The sequence below is a fragment of the Balaenoptera borealis genome (genome assembly GCF_965194805.1).
Source record: "Balaenoptera borealis genome assembly, chromosome: 16".
Classification (NCBI taxonomy): domain Eukaryota; kingdom Metazoa; phylum Chordata; class Mammalia; order Artiodactyla; family Balaenopteridae; genus Balaenoptera; species Balaenoptera borealis.
The window spans coordinates 49,657,182-49,682,964 of NC_138872.1; the positions used below are offsets into that span (position 1 = coordinate 49,657,182).

The 25,783-nt window shown below is 42.5% G+C and overlaps 1 long non-coding RNA gene across 1 annotated transcript in view; it reads left to right on the forward strand.

Annotated features, from left to right (window-relative positions):
• The first annotated feature begins 17,880 nt into the window (after positions 1-17,880).
• Positions 17,881-25,783, forward strand: part of LOC309613987 — a 293,017-nt gene continuing 285,114 nt past the window's right edge. Inside the window, exon 1 of the long non-coding RNA XR_014235965.1 lies at positions 17,881-21,327. This is a non-coding gene — a long non-coding RNA (uncharacterized lncRNA). The remainder of the gene's footprint in view (positions 21,328-25,783) is intronic.

Consider the following 25,783-nt stretch of genomic DNA (forward strand, 5'->3'; position numbering starts at 1 on the left):
TCTAGAACCCGTGCTCTGCAACAAGAGAAGCCACCGCAATGAAAAGCCCGCGCACCGCGACGAAGAGTAATCCCCGCTCTCCGCAACTAGACAAAACCTGCGCACAGCAATGAAGACCCAATGCAGCCAAAAGTAAATAAATTAATTTTAAAAAAATCTTGTATGGTAAAAATCCTGTATGCAAAGCAAAGTCAAAAGACAAATGACAAATAAAAATTAATTGCTACTCATATTCAGATTAATTACTTGAACATATAAAGATTCATACAAACTGATTATGCAAAATATGAAAACCACAGCAGAAAAATGGCAATGGATGCAAACGGATATTTCAGAAAAAAGAAATACAAATGACTCTTAAATAACAAGCCCATGAATAATAGAAATTCACATTAAAACTATAATTAGAATATAATTTTTAATTTTATAATCAAAGCATTTAATAACTTTGTGATAGCAAGAGTGTTAGCATATAGAAGCTTTAAACCTTGCTGGTGGGGCTGTTCAATGGCCACCATGGGGGGCTATTGGCAATACCTGTAAAGATTATAAATGGACATTTGTAGGACAGCATCTTCTGAGTATTTATGGTAGAGATATACTCACATATATGTACAGAATTTTTGTATGTCCAAGTATGCTAGCTTTCTGTGGCTGCAATAACAAATTACCCCAGACGTGGTGGCTTAAAACAAGAGAAATTTATTTTCTCATATTTCTGGAGGCCAGACGTAGGAAATTAACATCACTGGGATGAAACCAGGGTGTCGGCAGGACCACACTTCATCTGGGGGCTCTAGGGGAGAATCCATTCCTTGCCTTTTTCAGCTTCCGGTGGCCGCTTGCCACATTACTCTAACCTTGAATTTCAGCATCTATGCTGCCTAAGCATCTCCGTCCACAAAACTGTCCCGTTCCCTCTGAATAAGATACAGTGACACAAAGCTAAGGTCAAGATAACCATCTGGGGGCCACCAGATATTGGAAGAGAAGGCAGTAAGACATTAATTTTACGACAACATTTTGAAACTTGGGCCAGGATTCTCCGGCTTAAAGGGACTTGGTTTGCAGGGGAGCTCGGTGAGATGTAAAACACAGGAGGTCAAGGAACACAGAGCCAGGCATTGCTCCCTAGGGTTTGCCTCAAGATAGGGCATTTCTGTAGCTCACTTCTTTATCATCAGGACTATGGTCTCTTTAGCAGGAATGGGTGTGCTGCTGAGAGAGACTCTTTGCACAGCAGGGCCCTTTCTATTTGGATACAGGAAAGTCGCTTCTTGTAGTTGGGGGTGGTCCATAATCAGAGGAAACTGGGGCAGAAAGATTCAAGATGGAGACAAACCCCACGACCCCCAGACACATTTGGGCTCAGGGCTGCCTTTATGCCTGTCTTATGAGTTCTTGCTTCAGCCCCTTTGGGGCCCAGGTGAGCTCCTTGTCTTTGGACCTTCACACTTATCTTTTTTTCCAGCTAATTTGAGTTTCTCCTTGCAACACTAAGAGAACTGACTAGAACATGGGTTCATTTTTCAACATTCCTTTCCCAAATGAATGTATGCATAACACACAATGTGAAATCAATGCTTGTAACACTGAGAAGGGATCGATAACATTGTTACATGAATGCAAAATTGTGGTTGCAACAATGTGAGTTGCCAAATGCTAACGGGGGCATGTGAGGCAGTGAGAAGACACCACTTTAGACTCAGGCACACCCGTGTCCTAATCGTGACATTACCATTTCTCTCACCATTTGAGCTTACTGAGATGATTTTTTCATTTGTATTTTGGGGAAATAACCGCATGCTGTTTTGCATGGAGGATTAGAGATGACATCTCTGTTATCTCTGAGCAACGTGTCTGCACCTAGTAGGTGCTTGATAAATAGTGACAGATCATTGTGACAATGAAAGAGCAATGAACTAGTTGGTCAATTGTGACTGTAATGGCAAATGTCGGAGTGAAATGAAAACCACATTCATGTGAACAGACCAATCTGAAATCAACACGTAAAATTGCCAACGACCAGGTCTGTAAGAAGGGCTGGAGTCTATGTGGAGATGGAAGCAGACTCTGGTTACACGAGGAAACTGCCTAACAAAGAGTAAGGATGTCGAGGAATTAACTGACAAAATGTACTTTGCGTCACATGGAAAACTTAGGAATTACCTCACTTGGAGCAGTGCATCGTGAAAGCCGACAGAGCAAGCAGTGGAATTCCCACACGTTGGATAAAGGAGAGACACTAATGACAGTTATTCCAGTAACTGTGGTAACTGTGACGGAATCATGCAAACCAGATGGGTTAGCCTCCAAATACACTTTGGGTATTAACAGATCTCCTGAAAATCAAAATCCCAGGCTTGTGTGCTATTTCATCTAAGGCTCTAAGCCCATGGGATCTTGAATCACAAAAGGTTATTTGTTCGCCTTGAAAAAGTGCAAGTCCTTTGCTCTAGATTTTTAAAGTGCATAATATTCACTTGGGATGCAAATCCTGTTAAAATGCAGATCCACACCCAACAGGTCTGGGTGGGGCCTGAGATGCTGGGCGTCTAACATGCTCCCAGGCGATGCTGCTGGCCCACTGATCACAGCTTTGAGAAGCAAGGCGCCATGTGACAGAAGAACTCATGGGTGAAAATAAGCTTCACCTGTCCCTCTAGTTTGTCCACCTCCAAAGGACAGTGTTTACATAAAAGGAGTTGAGGGCTTCCCTGGTGGCGCAGTGGTTGAGAATCTGCCTGCCAATGCAGGGGACACGGGTTCGAGCCCTGGTCTGGGAAGATCCCACGTGCCGCGGAGCAGCTGGGTCCGTGAGCCACAACTACTGAGCCTGCGCGTCTGGAGCCTGTGCTCTGCAACAAGAGAGGCCGCGACAGTGAGAGGCCCGCGCACCGCGATGAAGAGTGGCCCCCACTTGCCACAACTAGAGAAAGCCCTCGCACAGAAACGAAGACCCAAGACAGCCAAAAATAAATAAATAAATTTAAAAAGAGCTATGTCATTTAAAAAAAAAAAAAAAAAAGGAGTTGAGAATGTAATAGATCTCAGAACAAAATAGTCCTCAAACCCACTTGCGAAAGCCTGGGCGTCGGAGGACAGCCTTGGGGTTGAAACCTGTGAACATCGGTCTCACTTTTCCACTTGGTGTCCAAACTGAGAGGCCACTGTTTGCACTCTGTCCTTCCACCCTTGGGCACTTTCTCCGACCGTGCCCTGCTCTTTCATACCTGTGCCACAGGCAGGAAACGGGCAGGTATGATTTCTGGGTAAGGCAGGAGGCGGCCTATGGAATCGCGTCACACCAGGGGCTGTAATCCTTTCGACTGTGCCAGTTCATTGTCCCTTAGCAGAAATTGCTCGTTATGAATATTTCACAAGTTTGCAATCAGCTCATCTACCAACATGATCACCGAAATGGAACGAGCCATTGAATAAAGCTGGTAGGATTATGTACATAATGCCTTTCTGATTATACATGGCTACACATCTGTTTTTGTTTTTCCCTCTCTTCTGGCACCGTTTTTACTAATTTTTATCAAACCACATGCCACACCTCTCTGCCTTCTTACAGTCTCACGCTATGCTAAGTAGGTAGATCAAGGCATTTTTCAGATTCTTGGTAGAAAATTTAGTCTTAAGCTTCTGAAGTGACACCATCTGATGCAGGGTTACCCCGCAGCCAGAATGCCTGGAATCTTCCCCTAATTTCTCACGGATTTCATCTGCGGTCCAATTACCAAACTGTCCAAGTTTTTTTCTGTTTCCAAAAAGGCATCACATATTATCTGCTTGATTCATCCTAAGTGGGTTGTAACGCAGATTAATTACAAACAAATCCGGCGGGGAGGGGAGAGATCACTGGATCTGAAGTCAGGAAATCTTGCAACTTACTGACCACCTTGTGATCCTGGATCCAGTCCCTTCATCTCCCTGGGCTCCAGATTCTAAACCGAAGACAACCGTTACTTTCTGGTATTTAATTATTAACGTCGTAGGTTGTCCTCTTTATTCTGTTAGAAACAGCTTCCTGCTACTCCTTTGGAGAAGTAAAAGAAACACCAAAGAAAAGTAAAGGGTTTACTCTGTGATGGGAAGTGGTAAGAGTGTCTTATCCAGTGGAGGCTTTTTCCTCTGTCGGTGAAAACAAGTCTGAGCAGCCACATGAAAACACTTGTGTTTGATCCTGGAAACAAAAAGAAAGCATCGCATCGCTCAAAACAGACACTATTGCTCTGCTTTGACAATTAACCAGTTCTGCCGGTAAAGATTTTTATTTCTCCTAAGTGCATTTCAAACTGTCATTGAGGCAGGGCAGGTCATATTACCTTTGAGCTCTTTGATGAATTGTGCTGTCTGCCTGGTTGAGAGATCTTGTACTTTTTCTTAGCTATTTTAGAAAATAATCTTGATGATTTTTCACATGCAGCTTGAATTCCTAAAAAAAACACTGTTTCAGAAGTGCAAGAGATACTCAGGAATAGTATGAGTTACCAGAAGCTACTGATAATAAGTCACACCACTTTGTGTAGGAGCATGGGGATTTTACGTTTCCAAGATCCTTTCATGTGCGTTAGGTCACACATTCTGCTGATGCTTGCAGACACCTCCTGCTTTTTAGGATGAGTTTTTCCCAGCCCTTCTGCTGATGGAGTCTGGGTCTTAGCATTTGGAATCATCCCAGCACTGATTACATTCTAAAGGCCAAACGTATGAGTCAGAAACCTGCCTGTCTCCCCATTTCTTTCCTATTGCTTATCATTAGTCCTAAAAGAATATTTGAACATTCATTTGCCCATTCACTGAGTAATCAATAAGCATCCGATATCTGCAATTTGCTCTATTGTAGGGAAACAGAAATAAATATGATACAGTTCCTGGTCTCAGGGAGCTCAGTGTAGCGGCAAGCTTAGACAGGAAAGGCAAGGCCCCAGACAGCTGGGGTAAGAGTCTTGCTGGAGCACGGCATGGACAAAAGCCCCCCCCCACCACAAACATTTCAGCCTGGAGTGGTCAGCAAATGCTTCCAGGGGGTGAGTGCCATTAGCCAGGAGAATAGGTACTGTATGAGAAGAAGGGCATTTCCCAGAGAAGGACTGATCAGCAAAGATTTGGTGCCCTAATAGCATGGCCCATGAGCACCTGCATTCAGTGATGCCGTCTGTATTCCACTACGGTCCAAGATGCAGTACTTGCGCAGCTCTTTCTTATGCAAACTAACAAGCATACACAAAAGTAGAGGAGATGGTATAATGAGGTCCTGCGGGCCCATCATCCAGCTTCAACGATTTTGTGTTATTAAAGGAAAATGAAATTCATGTCTGCTTTTAGCTTTATGGCTCCGAGAGATCACACAGTGGAACAAAAGAGAAGACCCAGAAGCAGGTCCGTGCCCACATGGAAACTTGATAAACGGCAGAGTAGGCAATGCAGATGTACTGAGAAAGACTGGAATATTCAACCAGTAGTGATGGGATAAGTAACTGTACGGAAAATTTAATTTCGGTCCTTCCTCCCTAATGTATGTAAATATAAACTCCAGGTTGGATTAAAAACAAAAATCAAGTCGTTAAATTTTTTTAAAAGAAACTGTAAAAGAATATCTTTATGGACTTGGAGTAGGGAAAGATTTCTAAGAGTTAAAAGTCACAAATCTTTAAAAAAGTGGTAAGTTCAACTATACTAGGGCAAAACACTTATGTTCATTGTAGGCCAAAACAAAAAATTAAAAAGACAAGCCACAGTCTGGGGAAAAATATCAGTGTATTTGATTGTAATATAATCAATATACATGATTAGGATTCAATTCCAGAATATATAAAGAACTCTTACAAAGATGATCACTCCAATAGAAAAATCAATTAATTACATGAGCAATTTTTAGAATAGGAAACATGAGCGGTCAATAAACATATGAAAATACATTCAACCTCACTAGTAATGAGGAAATTCAAATTAAAACCATAATGTTCTGGATGGGTTACACAGGACGATTTGCTGGTATTTTTAATGTTTTATATCTTAAGCTGGATGGTGGGTGCATGGTGTCCATTATATTATTCTACTTGCCTTGTTGTATATCTGAAGCTTCATATATATGTATATACATATATATATATGTATATATTTATATAATATATTTATGTATAAAAAACACATATAGGGACTTCCCTGGTGGTCCAGTGGTTAAGACTCTGCGCTCCCAACGCAGGGGGCCCAGGTTCGATCCCCGGTCAGGGAACTAGATCCCACATGCTGCAAATAAGAGTTCACATGCCACAACTAAAGATCCTGCATGCTGCAACGAAGATCCCGCACGCGGCAACTAAGAACTGGCGCAGCCAAATAAATAAATATTTTAAAAAAGAACATATATATACACATATGTATTATGTATATGTTGCATTTCATTAAGTAAATTAGCACAAAACTCTTTGCAGTGTTTAATTATCTACCATGAGCACCTTAAGAATTGTATTGTACGGGAACAATGCAATTGAATTTGCTTCTTCCCCAGAAACCAAAATTGATATAATTTGATAGGAAGGTTTAGAGGAAAAGTTTGAGGCCTGGGGTGCACTGTGCAGTAACCAGATGGGTGATCCTGAGGCCTGTCATTAAACCTCCCAGACTTCAGTTCCCTCACCTGGAAATGGAAGGAATTCTATAAAAGAACGGCACTGCCTTCTGCGAGCTCTGTTACCAAACAAGTTGGAAATCATTTATCACTGTGATGCTCTATCCTTCTGGGGGTGTGGATGTGCAGTGCGGAGGTGGGGAGGGAACAGGGACACTTCCTTGTGGGAGAGGGAAGCCGGGGGTGGGGACTGAAGCACCTCTGGCGCATTCCCTTGTACTGTCCCACTTCTGGCTCCGGGGGCGTGGGAGTCTTTTATGTGACAGGCACTTATTCAATCCTTTTGTGCAACTAAAGATAATGAGAGACAGGAGAAGGGGCAGGGAGACCTTCGGTTCTATGCTTCCCAAGTCCCTTCTCTGGAAACACGCTCCGGGGAGGCCATATATCACTTTGGCCTGTAAGAAAACAAAGCCAGCTGGCTGCACCTGCTTCCTGTCCCAAGCTTCCCAGATGTACAGAAGTCAGGAGGGGCTCACACGCAGCATGGGTGCCTTCCTACGTGAGGCTGGTAAACAGCTTCAGCCTGGGTTTTTATTTTCTGCCAAAAGCAACTGTGCAGTGAATAGGTGTGTGCTTCTGGACACTGCACTCAACCCACCTGGGTTCCTTGTTCTCATCTTTAAAAAGAGGAGGTTTGATAAGATTATTTCTGAATCTTTTTCTTGTTCGTTCATTGCATAAGACGTTTATTAACGTGGCCTTTCAAAAGCTCTTAGGACTTGGTTGAAGACGTTGGGGTAGGAGTTTTCAACAATAGTTCAGTAAGACATTCATCAACATAATAATTATTGAGGACCTACTATGTGGAACACTGTTTTCAATGCTGGGGAGACAGCAGGGAACAAAAGTAGACAAAGTTCCTTCACTTGTAAAGGTTACATTTTAGTAGGAGGAAGGACTTCGCTGGTGGCGCAGTGGTTAAGAATCTGCCTGCCAATGCAGGGGACATAAGTTTGATCCTTTGTCTGGGACGATCCCACATGCCGTGCAGCAACTAAGCCTGTGTACCACAACTACTGAGCCTCCACTCTAGAGCCCACGAGCCACAACTACTGAGCCCACATGCCACAACTACTGAAGCCTGCATGCCTAGAGCCCGTGCTCCGCAACAAGAGAAGCCACCGCAATGAGAAGCCCACGCACCGCAACAAAGAGTAGCCCCCACTCGCCACAACTAGAGAAAGCCCGCGCGCAGCAACGAAGACCCAACACAGACAAAAATAAATAAATAAAACATAAATAAATTTTTTTTTTTTAATTTTAGTAGGAGGAGATAGACAATACACAAAACCCCAAAACTACCTATATCAGGTAGTGTTAAGGGCTAGGAAGAGTCAGAAAACAGGGAGTGTGGACAGGGGGGCAGCAAGGGGTTATTTTGTACAGGAACTTTGGGGAAGACCTCTCTGTGCAGGTGCCATTTGAGTAGAAACTTAAATGAGGGGAAGGGTGAGCCACTCTTGGTGGGAAGAGTGTTCCAGGTAGAGCAGATGATTCCTGCAAAGGCCCTGGGGTGGAAGTGCGTCTGGTGTGTATGAGGAATGGCGTGGCGGTGGGAGCAGAGTGGCAGGAAATGAAATGGGGGAGCCGGTGGGAAGTGGTGAAAATTCTGAATTTCATCAGAATGGGATGCTAAGTCAAAAGAGAACTGAGAAGACAATTGACATTTGAGTAAAGTTTTGGAGGAAAGATTCGTCTGGCTCTTGAGAGCAGAGCAGCCTGTGGAGAGAGGAGCAGACGGAGAGCTGCAGGGACCAGCTGGACACTACACAGTGGTGTCACAGTGGCCCGTGACAGGCGACGTGACTAGGCTTTGGGGTGAGATTTTGAAAAACCCCAGGGAAGGACTCCGAATGGCTCAGCTACAGTCAGAGCAACAGGATTCTATGACCAGCAGCTCCTCCTTGAAACCCAAGACTGGGTCAGGAGACGTAGCCCCCCAGAGGAAGGTGCGGGTGTGAACAGAGGATGTACACTCAGCCATTGCAGAGACAAAAACAAAACCAAAAACACCACGGGAACGAAGAGTAGAAGACATGAAAACTAAGAGCTATGCTCAAAGTTATTTCCTCTCATAACCATTATAGTTTTTTCAAAGAACATAGGGTTGCAACACATTAATTCTTCCTGCGGCATCATCAATACATCGATGTTCATTGGTTTCTTCTTATGTCCCAGGTGCTGGGTGAGGGAGGAGAGCTCACTGATGTGAAGACAAAAGAGAATTAATAGTATCAAGCTGCTTTCCATTCTTCCTTGAGTCTTGGAATGGCGCCATTTCTCGACTTCAGAATGTCCATCTGATTCATGGTTTCCTTTATTTCTTTTCTCACAGCTACCACCCTCTGTTTGGAAAACACTTCCTTTCTCCTTTCAGAAAATGCAGAGCCTACAGGACCCCGTCCTCGGTGAGGCCACTGACACAGCAAAAGAGGAGGTATTCCTGGGCCTGCCCTGCACGTGGGGATGCTTTGGGGCTGGGGGTGCCATGAGGAGTTTGGATGGAAAGGCGTGGAAACCAGGCAGAGGCCCTAGGCTGCGTGCAGCGGGGCAGGGGTACTGAGTGTGGTGAGGTGAAAGCAGCACTGAGCAAACAGCACCTGGGACAGCCTGGAAGATCTGGGACAGCAGGTGTGCAGAGACAGAGACCACCTGGGAAGTTACTGCACCAGCTTCGCCTGAGGAAAACCCTCGCTCCTCGGGTAACGGCCGTGACAAAAGAATAAAGGGGACAAAGCTTAGCTGCATTTCAGAAAACAAATCTAAAAGTTCTGTTATGAAAATGGAAGAAACAGCCTCCTTGGAACAACAATGTAGAAGGAAAACTAGTGTAGCCTGGCCAGTCCTTCAGTGTTGCCCTATCTTGTTTTCTAGCTTGAGGCCAGGCACTGTTCTCAGCACTTTACAGGTATTAGCTCACTGACTACCCAAACAATCCCATTTTGCAGATGGGGACACGGAGGCACAGAGAACTTACACAATGGAGCTGGGATTTGAACCTAAGCCATCTGACTCCAGATGCCACCTTCTTAACCACCTTCTTTCCCACGGGGAACTCTGAGAGCTGAAACTGGGTGCCTTTGTAGTTTCTCGGGCTTCATTTTTGAGAAATGTCAATTCCACATAATTCCTTCACTCCCCAGTGGTTCGCTGGATTGGAAATCACAGACATCCTTTATAAGCACATCACTTCAAATTCGGTGCCCCCTCTCTCACTCCATCTGTGGTAAAACACTGTTATTAACATGCATAAGAACATATATGGAATCTGCTGAGGCGTATACGTATTCGTATGAACGCACACACACAAGAAAAACCAGCATCACTGGCAACCGGGGAAATTCTTTGGGTTACCAGGAGAGGGCTGAGTTCTAGTTTTTAACTTCCGCTTCCATTGGCTTCCACCTCTTCAACACACCATTAAATAGTTGCCATTTCTCAGCCAGAGCCTCATGAGAAGCGAAACCACAATCCCGCAAGCTCATGGCTCTGGAGCAAAGACAGCAGTGGCTGTGTTTGATGTGTGGTCCAGGCTAGACCCTTACCTGTAAATGTGTTGAGGATTTAGGACTCTAAGAGCCGCAGAGCACAGCTTGTTTGGAAGAAATGCCAGCCCCCTCGTATTTAGGTTCAAAACACCTGCATTTGGAGAAGCAGAAATAAACAGCGGGTGCTTTTTTGTTTCCTGAAAACAAGGTGCAAATCTTGCCTTCATTAGCCATTTCTCCGGGTTTTAGCCTCCATACTCGCTAAGACTGGAGGCGATGTTCCATCAACCAAATTTGCTTCAACTTCTTCTGAATATCGCAGAAGTGTTTCTCATTCCTGTCCTTCCTCTAGATCTACTCAAATCCACAATTTACATTATCGGGATTCAAAGAGATATAAATCTGGCCTTAGAGGCAAAATTAAGAGAAAAAAATAAATAAATAAGACTCACTCCAGTACCATAAATATCCCCAACAAGCAAGCCTTTAAGGCAGGCAGCTTGTTGGAGAGGAAAATTCTGTAAGTAAAAAAAAGAAAAATTTTAAGAGTTCTAAATATCACCTTCTTCTTCTTATGGTAGGTATGTGTACCTACAACCACACCTGGCACTGGTGATTGCAGTAGACATCAGGATTCACATTACTGTCTGTCTGGTGACTTATTGGAAGAGGAGGGCCCTGGCTGGCAGCTGGAATTCAACTTCATTCTTATTTTGATTTCACTTTTTAATTTAATTAATTTTATTAAACATGTCTTTTGTCTTGAGCCACATGAAATTCCCCCTCCTTTTTTTTAGCAGGTAGGATTTTAATATATTTCATGATTTTAATGAAGAAGAAGGTATTATCTATAAATTTTAGGTTTGATTTTGGAAAAAAAACGGTAAGGTACAGAAGCAAGTGGGAATTCTTTCCCAGGAATGTAAATAAACAAAGAAAAATTCCTTTTGCTCCGGGGCTTTGAGAACATGAGGTGTGATAAAGTGGCATAAAGGGCTGTGAACATTTGCATCTTCAAAAAGCTGTATGTTTTGTTTGTAAATTCTGAGACAAGCAGATTTTAGAAAATTGATTTAGAAGAAAGTTGCTGAAAGGATTTGTTTCCGTAATATTAATTGAACATTAAAAAACCATAAATAGGGGGTACACAGGACTGCTCTTTAGAACTGGGATCCCTCAGTGCTAGAGCTTTAGAAGGAGAGGTGAATGATGGAGAAAGTGTCCACAGAATCCCTTTTTAGCCTGTTCACCCTGAGGTCCATGCTCCTGGATCTGTGAGAAGAAAAGAGTCAGTCACTAGGCAGGTACCTGGCAACACAGTAGTGATGTAACTGATTGGCCTGTTTCGTTATTTTATGTTCATTATATCTGTGAGCCACCTTTAGTTTTGCAGTTTTCTGAAACTTGGGAGGCTAGCAGCTCATTAAATTTTTGAAGGAGTTGAAATCCACACACAAAACTGATATATGTATTAGAAAACTAATATGTTTATAGAAACTAATATATATATAGAAATATGTTTATATTTCTCTAAACCAATTTTCCCAAGTCCCTTTCACTTTTTCCATTTCCCATATTAATTAGAAGAGAAAACAGATAAATAGAATAACATTACATTCATGAACAAATGATACAAAAATGAACTTCACTTCTAATTAGTTTACCTACCTGTCTTCATTTTGCTTAAATAAAATGTAATTAGTATTTTGTCATTTGAAAGTTAAGCCTTGGCTATAACTGTGCCTTTTAATTCCGAAGTAGGTCATTAAAAAAATAACCAGGCATTTTCCTTATTGTTCTATACTATACTGAGCTTGAATTATAGTTTGGTATTCACAATTTCTTTGCCCATTATTATTTGCATGTCTATTCAATGATGTGTGGTTAGCATTAGACAGTGTTTAGTGTTTAGATTTGTTTCATCTTTTAATTCAAACACACTTATCATTTTAATTTTACTACAGAAACTATAAGCTATACATCTGGATTTCTAACGTCCTTAAATTACATGTGACAGCCTCAGATTTAATGGTTTAATTACCCTGAAAGCTTGATATTATAGTCATAAGAAATGATAGAAAACTCAGTCATCCTCTATCGGTTATCTATTGCTGAGTAACAAACTACCCTAATGTGTAGGGCATAAAACAGCCCTTTTGTTACGACCGTGAGTTCTGCAGGCCAAAAATTTGGGCAGGGCATAGTGGAGATGGCTCGTATCTGTGCCAGGATGTTGGGGATCTTAGCTGAAGAGGACAGACGGAGACGTGTGTCTGGATGGCTGGGGCTACAATGACCTGGAGGTGTCCTCACTCACCCGTCTGATGGGGAAACTAGCTGTTGGCAGGAACTTACACAGGACCTGTTCATGAGATTCTCTGAGATTCCTCACAGCGTGGCAGCTGGATTCCAATAGGAGTACCCCAAGAGAAAGTCTGAAAGCTATATCACCTTTTACGACCTAGCCTTTTAAGAAACATAGCGGCACTTCTGCTGTAGTCACAGAACCTACCCAGAGTCAAGGAGAGGGACATAGACCCCATCTCTCCACGAGACGAGTGCCAAATCACCATGCAAGAGGAGCATATGGGGAGAAACCGATGTGGCCATTTTTGGAAAATGCAATCTACCACACACTCGTAGTTTATTCTGACATTTTTTTTTTCACTAGTTCTTTGGCATTTCTCCCGTGAGCAGCCCACCATCTTATCCATGATAAATGTCCAACAAATTCTTTTCAAATGTTTAATGTCTGAAAGACTTCTGCTCTTGATCTGCTACAATGAATCACACATTTGTGCAAATCTTTGCTGATTTGAAGCTTGATAATAAGCTCTAAATCAGTTATTCCAAGAGTGAGATCACATTCAACATTCCTAATTTTGGGTGTGGAATTTAGATATTTAAGTTGCTCTCTGCACTCCCAGAGATCCTCTCTTGAGAGGGTTAATCTTCCTCCAACTCTTCTCCACTCCAGGCCTCCCAACTCACCGGGGAGTTGAATGTTCACACAGCTGAAACCTGTTACCAAACCAGCTTTCTGGAGAGCACGGCATCTGGTCTCAATCCGTGTGCTATTTCTACAGCTCCAGGAGCTGAGTTTGAAGGATCTGGGTAAGAATAACACATGGTTCTGTTTTCAGATGGCTTGTTCATGCTTTCAAAGTCTACAGAATTGATTGACTGTGTAGGGCAAGTCCTGGGAGAATAATGGTGTCATGATATGGGCTATTCAAGGGGACCCTTAATCAGCAGACTTTATAAGTGAAGGGGAGAGGATGGAGGAGTGGGGAACCATCCTGAGGACGGAAAACAAACAACATATTTTAGCAGCAATTCACAGACAATGTGCCTCAACATAAATGTTCTTTGCCACGTGCACAGTTGTTTTTTTTTTTTTAACACATTGTCTTCCAGAGAAGTGCCTCCGGGCCTTGAGTGCACGGTGACAACACCTGGAAATCAAACCGGGATCCCCATGAGTGAGACAAGTCCAGGTAATTGCAGGTGCACTGAAGGCTGAGAACCAATGCTAGACGGGGTACTCGTTTCTCGTTCTTTAATCCTGGGCCCCTCAAAACGTGCTTCAGAACAAGTAGCATCAACATCCCACAGGAGCTTTACTATAAATGCGGAACCTGGGGCCGCGCCACTGCAGACCTACTGAGTTACAATCCACAGATTATATCTGCAGGTGAAGTTCTAGAATCGCTGTTCTGGCGCATTAGTGCTAAAACCTGACTACATGTTAGAATTAGTTAGGGAAATTTTTAAAATCCGGAGGTTCATATCTCACTGGGTCTAGACCAACTAAATCAGCATCTCTGGACATAGGATCCAGGAAGAATCCCGCGAACAGATCAGTTAACAATTGCCAGTGCTCAGGACCGCTTTGTGTTTCTCGCATAAACCGTGCCCTGATTCACCGATCAGTTCCAATTTTTGATCTCTTTAGAGAGGGACAAGAATAAAATTACAATGACAACAGCAGGAACAACAAGAGGGACATAACCTGAGTGTGGAATCTTTCTGCTTTTGACATTTTCTCCCCAATATTTCACATTGAGGCCACTTTTAATTTGAGAGCAATTTTTAAAGTCATTCATCTTTACTGAGATTTTCCAAAGTACTCAACTTAGTTTTATTTTTAAAAATCTCTTTTCATTCACATCTCGTTGTTTTATATGAGTTTTTAATAGCTTGCTTGATTTTAAAAATTGAGAAACGTGGATAAACAAGTTTGGGAACAAGCACAATTGACTTGGTAAGGACAGGACTAAACTTTTGCAATAAAAAAGGACAAGGTACTTAGACAGTATTCCTTAATAGCTCATGTTGACCCATGAACAGCAGATATAAATACAATTCTCCAGGTGAATTAGACTCAGCATTTCTCACTCCATTTGTGAACTGCCTCCAGATATAGGAATTACCAGAAATGTTGCCATCTTTTATGTGAGGACAAAGTTGCCTGCTCACATTTTATGTACAAATGTGTTGATGTTTTTGGACATTAGCTCCCAACAAACACAAGGGCTCCAAGTTTCCTCATACGTTATTTTCAGGAAAATACATCTTTCAAGTTACAAATATTAACCTTTAGCTAGAAATGGGTAGCATAGGTAAAGAGAGTTGGGAGGACACATCAGGTCTTGTTGGATGCAAAGACACCTCAGGAACCTGGTTTAAATGTGCACTTAGCTATTTTCGGATCTAATTTGTTCCCCAAGCAAAATCTAGGCAAAATCCTAAATTCCTCCCCCAGCCTCTTTGGAAATAAAACACTTGGCACGTGTCCTTTTGTCTGCAGTCCAAACCAACAACGATGCTTCTGCCAATTGCTATGGTTTAAGCTATTATGGTGAGCAAATGAAACAGTGACAGAAATAGAAACTCCAATTAAAAGATAATGCTATACCAGATCATTCTTGTTCCACACTTACTCCACATCCATAAGCTCCGTAATACCGAAGGAAGACGCAGTAAGAATGCACTGCACATGTTAAGCCGGGCTGTGGCTCTCTGCTCTCTCTCCGAATGCATTGCATTAGCAGTTAAATTCCCTCCTTGTGGGATCCAGGAAGAACTGATGTCAGTGAAGCATGTAGTTATATTACAGTGAGTGACTATGAAATATGTATTTAAATAAACATGCAGAAATTGTAGGCACAATGATATATCAAATATTGATAAGCAATCTATTTTATTTTATTTTATTTTTTCCTAAGTAAAAGGTTTTCATTTTATTTTTTTCTATTTATTATTTATTTTTTAAAAAATTTTATTCTTTTTATTGGAGTATAGTTGCTTTACAATGTTGTGTTAGTTTCTGCTGTGCAGCAAAGTGAATCAGCCACACGTATACATATATCCCCTATTCCTTGGATTTCCTTCCCATTTAGGTCACCACAGAGCATTGAGTAGAGTTCCCTGTGCTATACAATCTGTTCTCGGTAGTTATCTATTTTATACATAGTAGTGTGTATATATGTCAATCTCAATCTCCCAATCCATCTTGCCCCCGCTTCTCCCCTTGGTATCCATACATTTGTTCTCTACATCTGTGTCTCTATTTCTGCTTTGCAAATAAGTTCACCTATTCCACATGTATGTGTTAATATATGATATTTGTTTTTCTCTTTCTGACTTACTTCACTCTGTATGACAGTCTCTAGGTCCATTCACGTCTCTGTAAATGGCACAATTTTGTTCTATTTTATGGCTAATATTCCATTGTATATATGCACCTATCTTCTTTATCCACTCCTCTATCGACGGACGTTTAGGTTGTTTCCATGTCCTGGCTATTGTAAATAGTGCAGCAATGAACACTGGGGTGATGTATATTTTTGAATTATGGCTTTCTCTGGGTATATGCCCAGGAGTGGGATTATTGAGTCATATGGTAGTTCTATTTTTAGCTTTTTAAGGAACCTCCATACTGTTCTTCATAGCGGTTGTATCAATTTACATTCCCACCAACAGTGTGAGAGGGTTTCCTTTTCTCCACACCCTCTCCAGCATTTATTGTTTGTAGATTTTTTGATGATGGCCATTATGACCAGTGTGAGGTGATACCTCATTGTAGTTTTGATTTGCATTTCTCTAATAATTAGTGATGTTGAGCATCTTTTCATATGTTTGTTGGCCATCTGTATGTCTTTTGATAAGCAATCTATTTTAACAAGAACCTTGAATGATAATGTGTATTAAAGCCACCCAATTCTTACAGATATTTTCCTATGGTTTGGGAAAATGCTTACAAATTTTAATTTTATAGCTAAAGTTTTGCCTACAATCAGTTTACAACCACTGAATAAAAAGAATATCTATTAAGTTGTGAGACTATAAATAAACCCATTTGCAAATGGTCTGGCTCATCAATATCTTTAAAAAAATTGTCAAGGATGTATTCACATGCAAAAACTGCCTAATTCAGAATCGAAGCCAAATTATAGTTAATATATAAATGCTCTTACTGAATTTCATAACAGTAAACTCAAGCACAATTATGTTGATTAAAAAATCTCACATTTTTGAGAGTATATTTCATTTCAATAAAAACATCTTTCTTGTTTTTATTCTCACTACAAATAGTAAAAGTATTCAATATTAAAAAATCAGAGAGGGGCTTCCCTAGGCCCGTGAGCCACAATTACTGAGCCTGCGTGTCTGGAGCCTGTGCTCCTCAACAAGAGAGGCCGCGATAGTGAGAGGCCTGCGCACCGCGATGAAGAGTGGCCCCCGCTTGCCACAACTAGAGAAAGCCCTCGCAGAGAAACAAAGACCCAACACAGCCATAAATAAAATAAATAAATAAATTTAAAAGACAGACAGCTGCTAGTGAAACAAGACTGCACATACTGCTGAAGGAATGTTGATTCTTAATGTTTCTGCACATTTCTACCTCTGCTTCTCTCTGTCTTTTAAAAAAAAAAAAATCAGAGAATGTAGAAAAATGTAAAACAAAACTGAAAATTATCTGTAATCCTATCACTCAGAAGTGACTCCTTTTAATATATAGGTATATATCCTTTCATACATTTTTTTATGAGCACACACACACACACACTCATACATACACACACACTTATTAAAGGATATCACACCATAAGAACTGTTTGATTAATTTTTAAATTTAACAGTATAGCGTGAACATTTCTTAGTCAATAAACTTAGATGCAGATTATTATTCGTAATTACTTCATGGTTCTCCAAAAACTAAAATGCATCTATTTACTTCATAAACAACTTATTTTGGGACATCTAGATTATTTCTCAAAGTCACTTTAAAAATTAATTATTCTTAAATGTTTTATCTCAAAAATTGTATTGGAACTTAGAACACACTGTTTAAAACTTCAAAGAAGTAGTTAAAAAATTTAACTTTGTTTTTACTCTGAGCCATGATTTTCTTCACGTTTACATAGGTCTTATTTTTCTACATTACATGAACATAGAGAATCAGGCCAGCTCAGCATCAAAGAAAAAAATCACATAGTGCTAGACCTGTCTGATACCTGGCTTTTTTTTCCTTAGAGAAAGGGTATGCTAGCATTTTGTCCTCTGACATGTCTTATTGTAATAGGATTGTGAAACTGAAGTTCCTAAAAAGAACCAAGGCACAATAGAAATGGAATCCAAAATGAGGATTTAATTTACAAATAATTTAATTTCTAAAAATATTAATTATTTAATTAATAAATAATCATTTAATAAAGAAAATAGAAGATAATCAGTTTCAAGACTTCTGGGCATGTCATCTAGAGGCTCAAGAAGTGTGCAGATTTAGAGAGGATTTTGTGATGAGTACTTTTTAGAGAAAACTGCTCCTGAGAGGTCTAGAGAGGTTAGCGATTCCCGCGTCTGAACCCTAGTTGCTTGTGGGGAGGGCTCAGTGGGACCCCTCAGAGAACTTGAGATATATCCCCTGAGTTTTGGAGGCCCAGGAGCTGGAAGCCTGTCTCCTACCCTCCAGGAAATCTGGAGGTCAGGGGAAAGCTGGTGAGATCCTTTGGTGTTCATCTGTGAGTAGCTCTTGCATGTGGGAAGTAAGTATACTCCCTTCACCCCTGGACATAGCATGTATGAGTGACTCCCATGAACCAGCTATTGACCCTGGAAGAAAGAGACCCTCCTGGAGCCGTTTCAGGTCCGGGGCAAGAGGACCGCTTTGAAGGGATGATGAGACCCTCAACGGTGAGCATGTGCGCCGTGGGCAGGACATGGAGTATCTGGACAGAGGAGAAGAATGGTCTGTGTTGTAAGATCTGCACCTGGAAGGACCTGCAAAGGTAACTGCAGAGCGAGGTTCTCACAAGCCCAGCTCTGCCTGGGCCAGTACCTGCAGGAGGAGAGAGCAGGATGGGGTAGGAGTGAAGAAGGACCACCCCCGCCTCCACCCCTGCAACCTGACAGGCTGCAGTGGCTGAGCTGGGAAGTGGGACATTTGACACGAAATCATCACGTTCAGATATTTCATTGCTATCAAGGAAGGGTCCTTCTAACTTCTATGTTGAAGCTTTGTGTGTTGTTTAAAGTAGCCGTAAAACTGTCTATTGCCTAATTCATTAGACCTATCCCAATCTTTACCAACAGGCAGGGAATTTACTTTAAAGGGAAATGGTAGAAAAAATTAAATTGTGTTTTGAGTATATTCTGTGAATGGTGAATGTTCAATGGGCTGGTCGCCTACTTTTTGGTGGTTTCCAACCGAAAACATCGTGGGTCTTCAGCAGCTCTGGTACCAACACTGTCAAGTGGTGGGGGAGCGGGTGTCAGCATTTAAAGCCTCTCATGCATCATGAAAAAGGCTCTAAAAGGCAAAGGTAGAACTTTAGAAAAAGAGTACAGGGTATACCCCACTTGGATATTCTTAGTGAAGGATAGTTTATGTGACTAAGACGAAAATAATGTTTCTTGTCAAAGAACAATTCAGAGACATTTGTTAGTTTATTTTGCAGGCAGATTGTTTACTCACATGAGAAGGAGCTGCTTGGCTTGAGCCAAGGAATGAAGGCAAAAGCAGGAGTCAAAGACAGAAGGGAGAAAATGAGATTGGTACAGTCTGGGAACAGTAAATCTTGTTTGCACCATTTTTGCATAAACTGATTATCTGGAAGCTAGCAGAGGGAGGTCCATCTGGGCAGACTGTTTTGAGTAGGCCAACTAGGGGCATCAAAGATAGCAATTTCCATTGTGTAGGAATTCTCCAGAAAGCCCTGGAGGTTGGGCTTGGAGCAAAGGGATGGACCATCTTTCTCGAACGTCCGCCATCTTCCTTCCCTTGGCCCTTCTTCTTGGTTCAGCCGCACTTGCACCGTGTGACCTGCTAGAATTCCTCATTATTCGCAACCTCCCCCCACCCCGCTGCATCTGTACTTTCTAAAACAGTCTTAGTGTGTTTGCATTAGCAAGGAAGTTAGGGAGGAAAACCAGAGATGTTCCTAAAGGCTAAATTTTTCTACATTAGAAAGAACTGAGAGCTTTTCCTCTCTCTAAAAATGTGTATTTGTGCAGGGAGGAGGGTAGGAGGGAACAAAGGGGACAAGATCAGCTTGGAGTTCATCTTGGGAGAAAGCTTTGGGGAGGTTTATTTAAAAGGATGACTACAGTTTGGGGGCAGTTGCTGTGAGGTGATCAGTAGGCTTGGGGAAAATGAATGAGGATTTAGGGGCATTTTTACTGTACATAATGTAGTATATTTCCCCTGTGGTGTTTTTCAAGAGTTCTGCAATAAAGATTTAAATTGCTTTTCAATTCTTTTGTAGCTCTTCTGAAAGCAATGCTGTGCCAAGAAAGGTAATGAAAAGGGACAAGCTTGTTCCGCTTTTACATGTTAAAGGTTTGTTAAGGCTTCAATAAAGACACTCTTCTTCTTTTTAAACCCAGCATTCACCAGACTTTTTTGAGCATGCTATCCTAGTTTTAGAGAATGCAATTTCATACGTAATTATTTGGAACACACTTTGGGAAATGTGATTCTCAGCTCACATTATCTCAAGGTAGGTCACGATTTTTTTTTTAAATCACTCTCTCTTCCCAATTTTTTTCTTTTTTTTAAATATATTTTTGGCTGTGTTGGGTCTTCGTTGCTGTGCGCAGGCTTTCTCTAGTTGCGGCGACCGGGGGCTACTCTTCATTGCAGTGCCCGGGCTTCTCATTGCGGTGGCTTCTCTTGTTCAGTAGTTGTGGCTTGCGGGCTCTAGAGCGCGGCCTCAGTAGTTGTGGCGCTTGGGCTTAGTTGCTCCACGGCATGTGGGATCTTCCTGGACCAGGGCTCAAACCCGTGTCCCCTGCATTGGCAGGCAGATTCTTAACCACCGCGCCACCAGGGAAGCCCCTCTCTTCCTAATTTGATTTAACAGAGCCATATAGCGTTTAATGGGGAGGGATGACTGTACTTGGGTGCATAATGTCTCCCCAAATTCATGTCCTTCCTGGATCCTCAGACTGTGAACCTATTTGGAAATAGGATCATTGCAGTTGTAATTAGTTAAGATGAGGTCATACTGGAATAGGGTGAGCCCTTAACCCAATACCACTGGTGTCCTTACACGAGGAGGAAAGACACAGAGACACACACATGCCATGTGACGAGGAGGTAGAGACAGAAATGCTGCATCTAAAAGCCAAGGAACACCAAAGACGGCTGCAGCACCAGAGGCTACAAGAAGGGCACGGAACAGATTCTTCCCTTTAGTCCTCAGAAGGAGCAGGGCCCTGCTGACACCTTGATTTCAGATTCTAGCCTCCAGAACTGTGAAAGAAAAAAATTTCTGTTGTTTAAAGCCACGCAGTTTGTGGTAATTTGTTAAGGCAGCCCTAGGAAACTAATACAATGGACAGGTCTCAAAATTAAGAGGTACCTGATTTTGCAAACTTGCAAACTTGAAGACCACTCGGCAATAAAAAGTAATGGACTGGGCTTCCCTGGCAGTGGTTAAGAATCCGCCTGCCAATTCAGGAGACACCAGTTCGAGCCCTGGCCCGGGAAGATCGCACGTGCCGTGGAGCAACTAAGGCCGTGCGCCCTAGAGCCCCTGCTCCACAACAAGAGAAGCCACAGCAATGAGAAGCCTACACACCGCAGCAAAGAGCAGCCCCCGTTCGCCGTAACTAGAGAAAGCCTGTACACAGCAACAAAGACCCAACGCAGCCACAAATAAATAAATAAATTTATTAAAAAAAAAAAAAGTAATGGACTACTGACACATATAAAAAACACAGATGAATTTCAGAATAGTTATGTTGAGTGAAAGAAGCCAGATAAAAAAAAGGTACATACTGTATGGTTCCATGGATATAAAATTCTAACAATGTAAACTAACCTATAGCAACAGAAAGCAGGTGGTTTCCTGGGACAGGGGTGCCAGTAGCAGTAAGAGGGGACAGAGGAGAACATTTTGGGGTGACGGATATGGTCACTCTCTGGATTGTAGTAGTGGTTTTATCATGTATACATATCAAAACATCAAAATTGTACACTCTATTATATGTGTAATTTATCGTATGTTAATTATACCTAAATTAAGTTGTTTAAAATGAAACAATGTAGGAATTCATTACTTTAAAATAACCAAGAAAACATTGTGCCAGTTTATATGGAGAAATGGTGGTGGTGACACAACAAAGTACTTTCACTGTTGGGTATGTGCTCAGATCCATTCTCTCTGTCTCTCTCTGTCTCTGTGTCTCTGTCTCTGTCTCTGTCTCTGTCCCTGTCTGTCTCTCTCTCACTGTATTCTTGTCCTTAATTGAAAGTGGTAAAGCATACACATTATCAAAACAACTCTAATTATTTTCTCTAGACTAGTCTCCAGAAAATTAAGGAGAGGGAGCTGAGAAAGCCATTTCAGCCCTGAGATAACACACGAGCTCTACATCACGTGCCCAGGGGACATCCCCACGACCGTGTTTAGTATGAACCTTGGGTGATGTGCCTTTCCCCTTCTGGTGTTGACACATTTATTATCTCTCTCACTTTCCCTTCTGGCTTTAATTAAGCATCACAGCTGAAGAAGATTACCAAAGCAAATGACAAGAAGAGTTGTGCTATCTTCTACCCGTCCTTGAAGACACGGGCCAGTCTGTCTTCCTTCATCAAGGCTGTGCTCACTTCTTCCTCCTTGTTGATTCCCCACAGCGTTTACTCTCGTTCATGCCGCGTACAAGAGCTCTTCTTACATGCTGGTTTCTAGTGCTGACATCTTATGTGTTAGTCTTGGCTCCTCAGTCAAAAGGAACCCAGTATCTTTCTACTTTGATGCCCTCTTGTCCACTTCTAGATTCATCCCTATCCAGATAGTAGGACCTATTCCATCTCTAAAGGGCTCAACAACAGCCCACATGCTTTCCTCTTAAGCTTCCCTTCCCTTTCACTCTAGGCCCTGGATGCGTCACTTGTCTGCCTGGAATTCTATTATGTCAACGTACAGCTGATGGCTTCAGAGGCCTGCTCCTGCATCTCTGTGACTGGAGACTGTCAATAGGGCTACTCTGGCTCAGGACAGGCCAGAAGTGCCTGGGGATTAAGCATCCCCCAGGAGGACACTTGACAAATGAGTGATGGGAGAGGGTGTACAAATACCCCAGCCCCCTCGCCCCTCAGGTGAGCTAGCTCAGAGGTGTGTTCTACAGTTTCCTCAGGCTCTCCCATAGGGTGAAGTTCCAGTTGCTCATTATACAGCTAACTTAACAACACACCCTTTGTAGGCTGCCTTCCATTCCTGTGTAAGGCCCCCACATCCTGGCCAGTGTTGAAGGAAACTTCCAGGTAAACTGCTTGCCTTCAAATTTTCATCTCAGCGTCTGCTTCTAGAACGCCCACCTGAGATTAAGATGTTGTCTTAGAGCCCATTGCACACTCGCTGACCTCCCTCCACACCCTCTATTAAGGCAGCATTAGCTGCCTCCTTCTCTTCAGAGCTCCCTGTCCTGTGGTCAAGTCCCCACTCGGACCCCCACCTGTCGCCTTGTGCTTGCTCCCTGAAGTCTGATTTCCTATTTTCCTTCCCATCACACATAGCTTGGAAGAGTAGAGAGACTACAGCTGTTTCTCATGGACCAACACCACCACCAGAGAAATAGAGCTGGTGTGTTGAAGGGGTGAGGAGACCTCAGCAGGAATGTGCTGGACAAACCTTGCTGAATGCACAGAAGCCGAGAGAGGAGTGCATTTGACCACTTGGATAGAGATGTACCTTCTTTTGCTCAAGAGAACTGCAGGGGAGCGAGGCCCTGCAGAGATCCTCTGAGGAACCCATGAAAGGGTCCTTTAACCATTGGCCAGGACAGTGAGTGAAAGACCCACAGCCCAGTGATGACTGCACTACCTTCTTGGCTTTCCTTACTCCAGTACTTGGACCCTGCAGGGAGGGAGTGGAGAAGGGGAAGGAAGAACAGGACTACCCACGTGCCTTCTCCACCGCAGGGCTTCCAGCTCAAAGAAGAACCTTTCTGTAGCTGAAGTGCCAACTTGATCCCCAAACTGTGAGACCTAACCTGTGCTAGGTCCACCCCTTTATCCCACTGTGCTTAGCAAAACAAAGGTTTCCCCCAAAGGTTCCACACCTTAGTGCCTGGAACTTGTGAACACATCACCTTACATGGATGGCAGAAGAGATGACGCAGATGTGATTAAGGTGATGCAGCTGGAGATGGAGAGAGACGCCTGAATTATCCAGATGGGTCCAGTTTAATCACATAAATCCTTAAAAGCAGAGCACTCTCCCCAGCTGGGGAGAGAGACACTGGAAGAAGGAGGAGCGATCTGAAGCATAAGTGGAACTTGACCCCCCCACTGCTGGCTGTGAAGATGCAGAAAGGAGGTCGTGAGCCAGGGGACATGGGTGGCCTCTAGAAGCTGGGGACAGCCCTCAGCTGACAAGAAGCAAGGAATCTTGGTCCTACAACCCAAAGGAAATGAATTCTGTCGACAACCAAATGAGCAAGGAAATGAATGCTCCCCCAGACCCACCAGAAAGAAACACAGCCCTGCCCACACCTTGATTCTAGCCCAGTGAACCCTATTGAACTTCTGACTTAAAGAAGTTTAAGAAAATAAATTTGTGGTTCCATGAGCCACTGTTTGCAGTTATTTGTTCTGGAAGCAATGAAAAATGAATACACTGACCATCTAAAGAGTTTTTCTCCCTGCTTGGGAGTCCTCTGAGAGGAGAAAGCAAACCTTTGCAAGTAGCTCCCTGCAGGTTGCTAATACAGGGAGACTAATACTTTACCAAATCACTTATTGCACTTCTGCTTATCAGGGAAAAGAGGGAGAGAACTTGGGTGCATGATTTGAAACCAGAGGATCTGTTCTCAGTGCTTCCTCTAACTGGACAACACCAGGACATACACCTGGCTCTTCCTCTTTTCTCATTGTTCTCTTCTGCTTAATCTTATTGATCCCCTAGAAGCTGCATGTACATCTAGACAGTTGTTCAGGAAGGGTCTCTGGAAAATTCCAGTTGATAAAAACAGTATTTGTTCAGTTTTTACCCTGCTGTTAAATCCACTCTCTAATTGGATAGAAAAACCCATCTCTTTATTGGATCCTGTAATCCCAGCTAATACACTGAACTGTTTTTTTCCCTCCAGAATTTCGAACCAGTGATTTTCCAGGCAACAAAGCAGAGTGGAGAGGCCTAATTAATTGATAGGACTGTGGTCACCTGTGCTGGGCTTGACACTGTGTCGGACTCAGTACACAGCCTCCGTAAGAACACTTCCTGCCTCACACTCGAGATTAAGGAGGTCTGAGGAAAACCAACTGCCTAACCGTACATTTATTAGAACTTGCAATTTTTTTTTAATTTATTTATTTTTGTTTATTTATTTTTGGCTGCATCGGGTCTTCATTGCTGCGCGCGGGCTTTCTCTAGTTGTGGCGAGCAGGGGCTACTCTTCATTGCAGTGTGCGGGCTTCTCATTGCGGTGGCTTCTCCTGGTGCAGAGCACGGGCTCTAGGCACATGGGCTTCAGTAGTTGTGGCTCTCGGGCTCAGTAGTTGTGGCACACAGGCTTAGTTGCTCCGCGGCGTGTGGGATCTTCCCGTACCAGGGCTCGAACCCGTGTCCCCTGTATTGGCAGGCGGATTCTTAACTGCTGCGCCACCAGGGAAGTCCCCTAGACCTTGCAATTTTATCTGCACATATTGTACTGGTTTTGGAATCAGAAAAAAAAATCCATAGGGTTTTATTTTATTTATTTTTTAAAAGAACATTCTAAACAAACTCATCCAGAGATATGTAGGTGTTTTTATCTCAGGTATTGTCATGTTTTAGAATGGTTTTTGCTTCTTCCAAGAATGGTATTATTTTAAGAGCAAGCTTTGGTGCCTGCTGTTACTCAAAGCTTCTCTAGCCTATGCTTCCTCCCCCCTCCCCCTTACCGAGAAGGGGGAGTTAAACATCGCCTACTACTATGGTAGATTTGCCAGTTTCTTCCAGCCTTCTGAAAAATGTGTTTGTTTTAGAACTTTGTTATTAGTTTATCATACAAATTTACAATTCCTATAATATTTTTTGTGAATTGCAACTTTTACCAATTTTTAGTGATCCATTTTACCTCTGAGTAATGCTTTGCCCAGAAAGTCTATTTTGCTTAATATTAATGTACACCAACTCTCCTTTAGTTAGTATGTATGTAA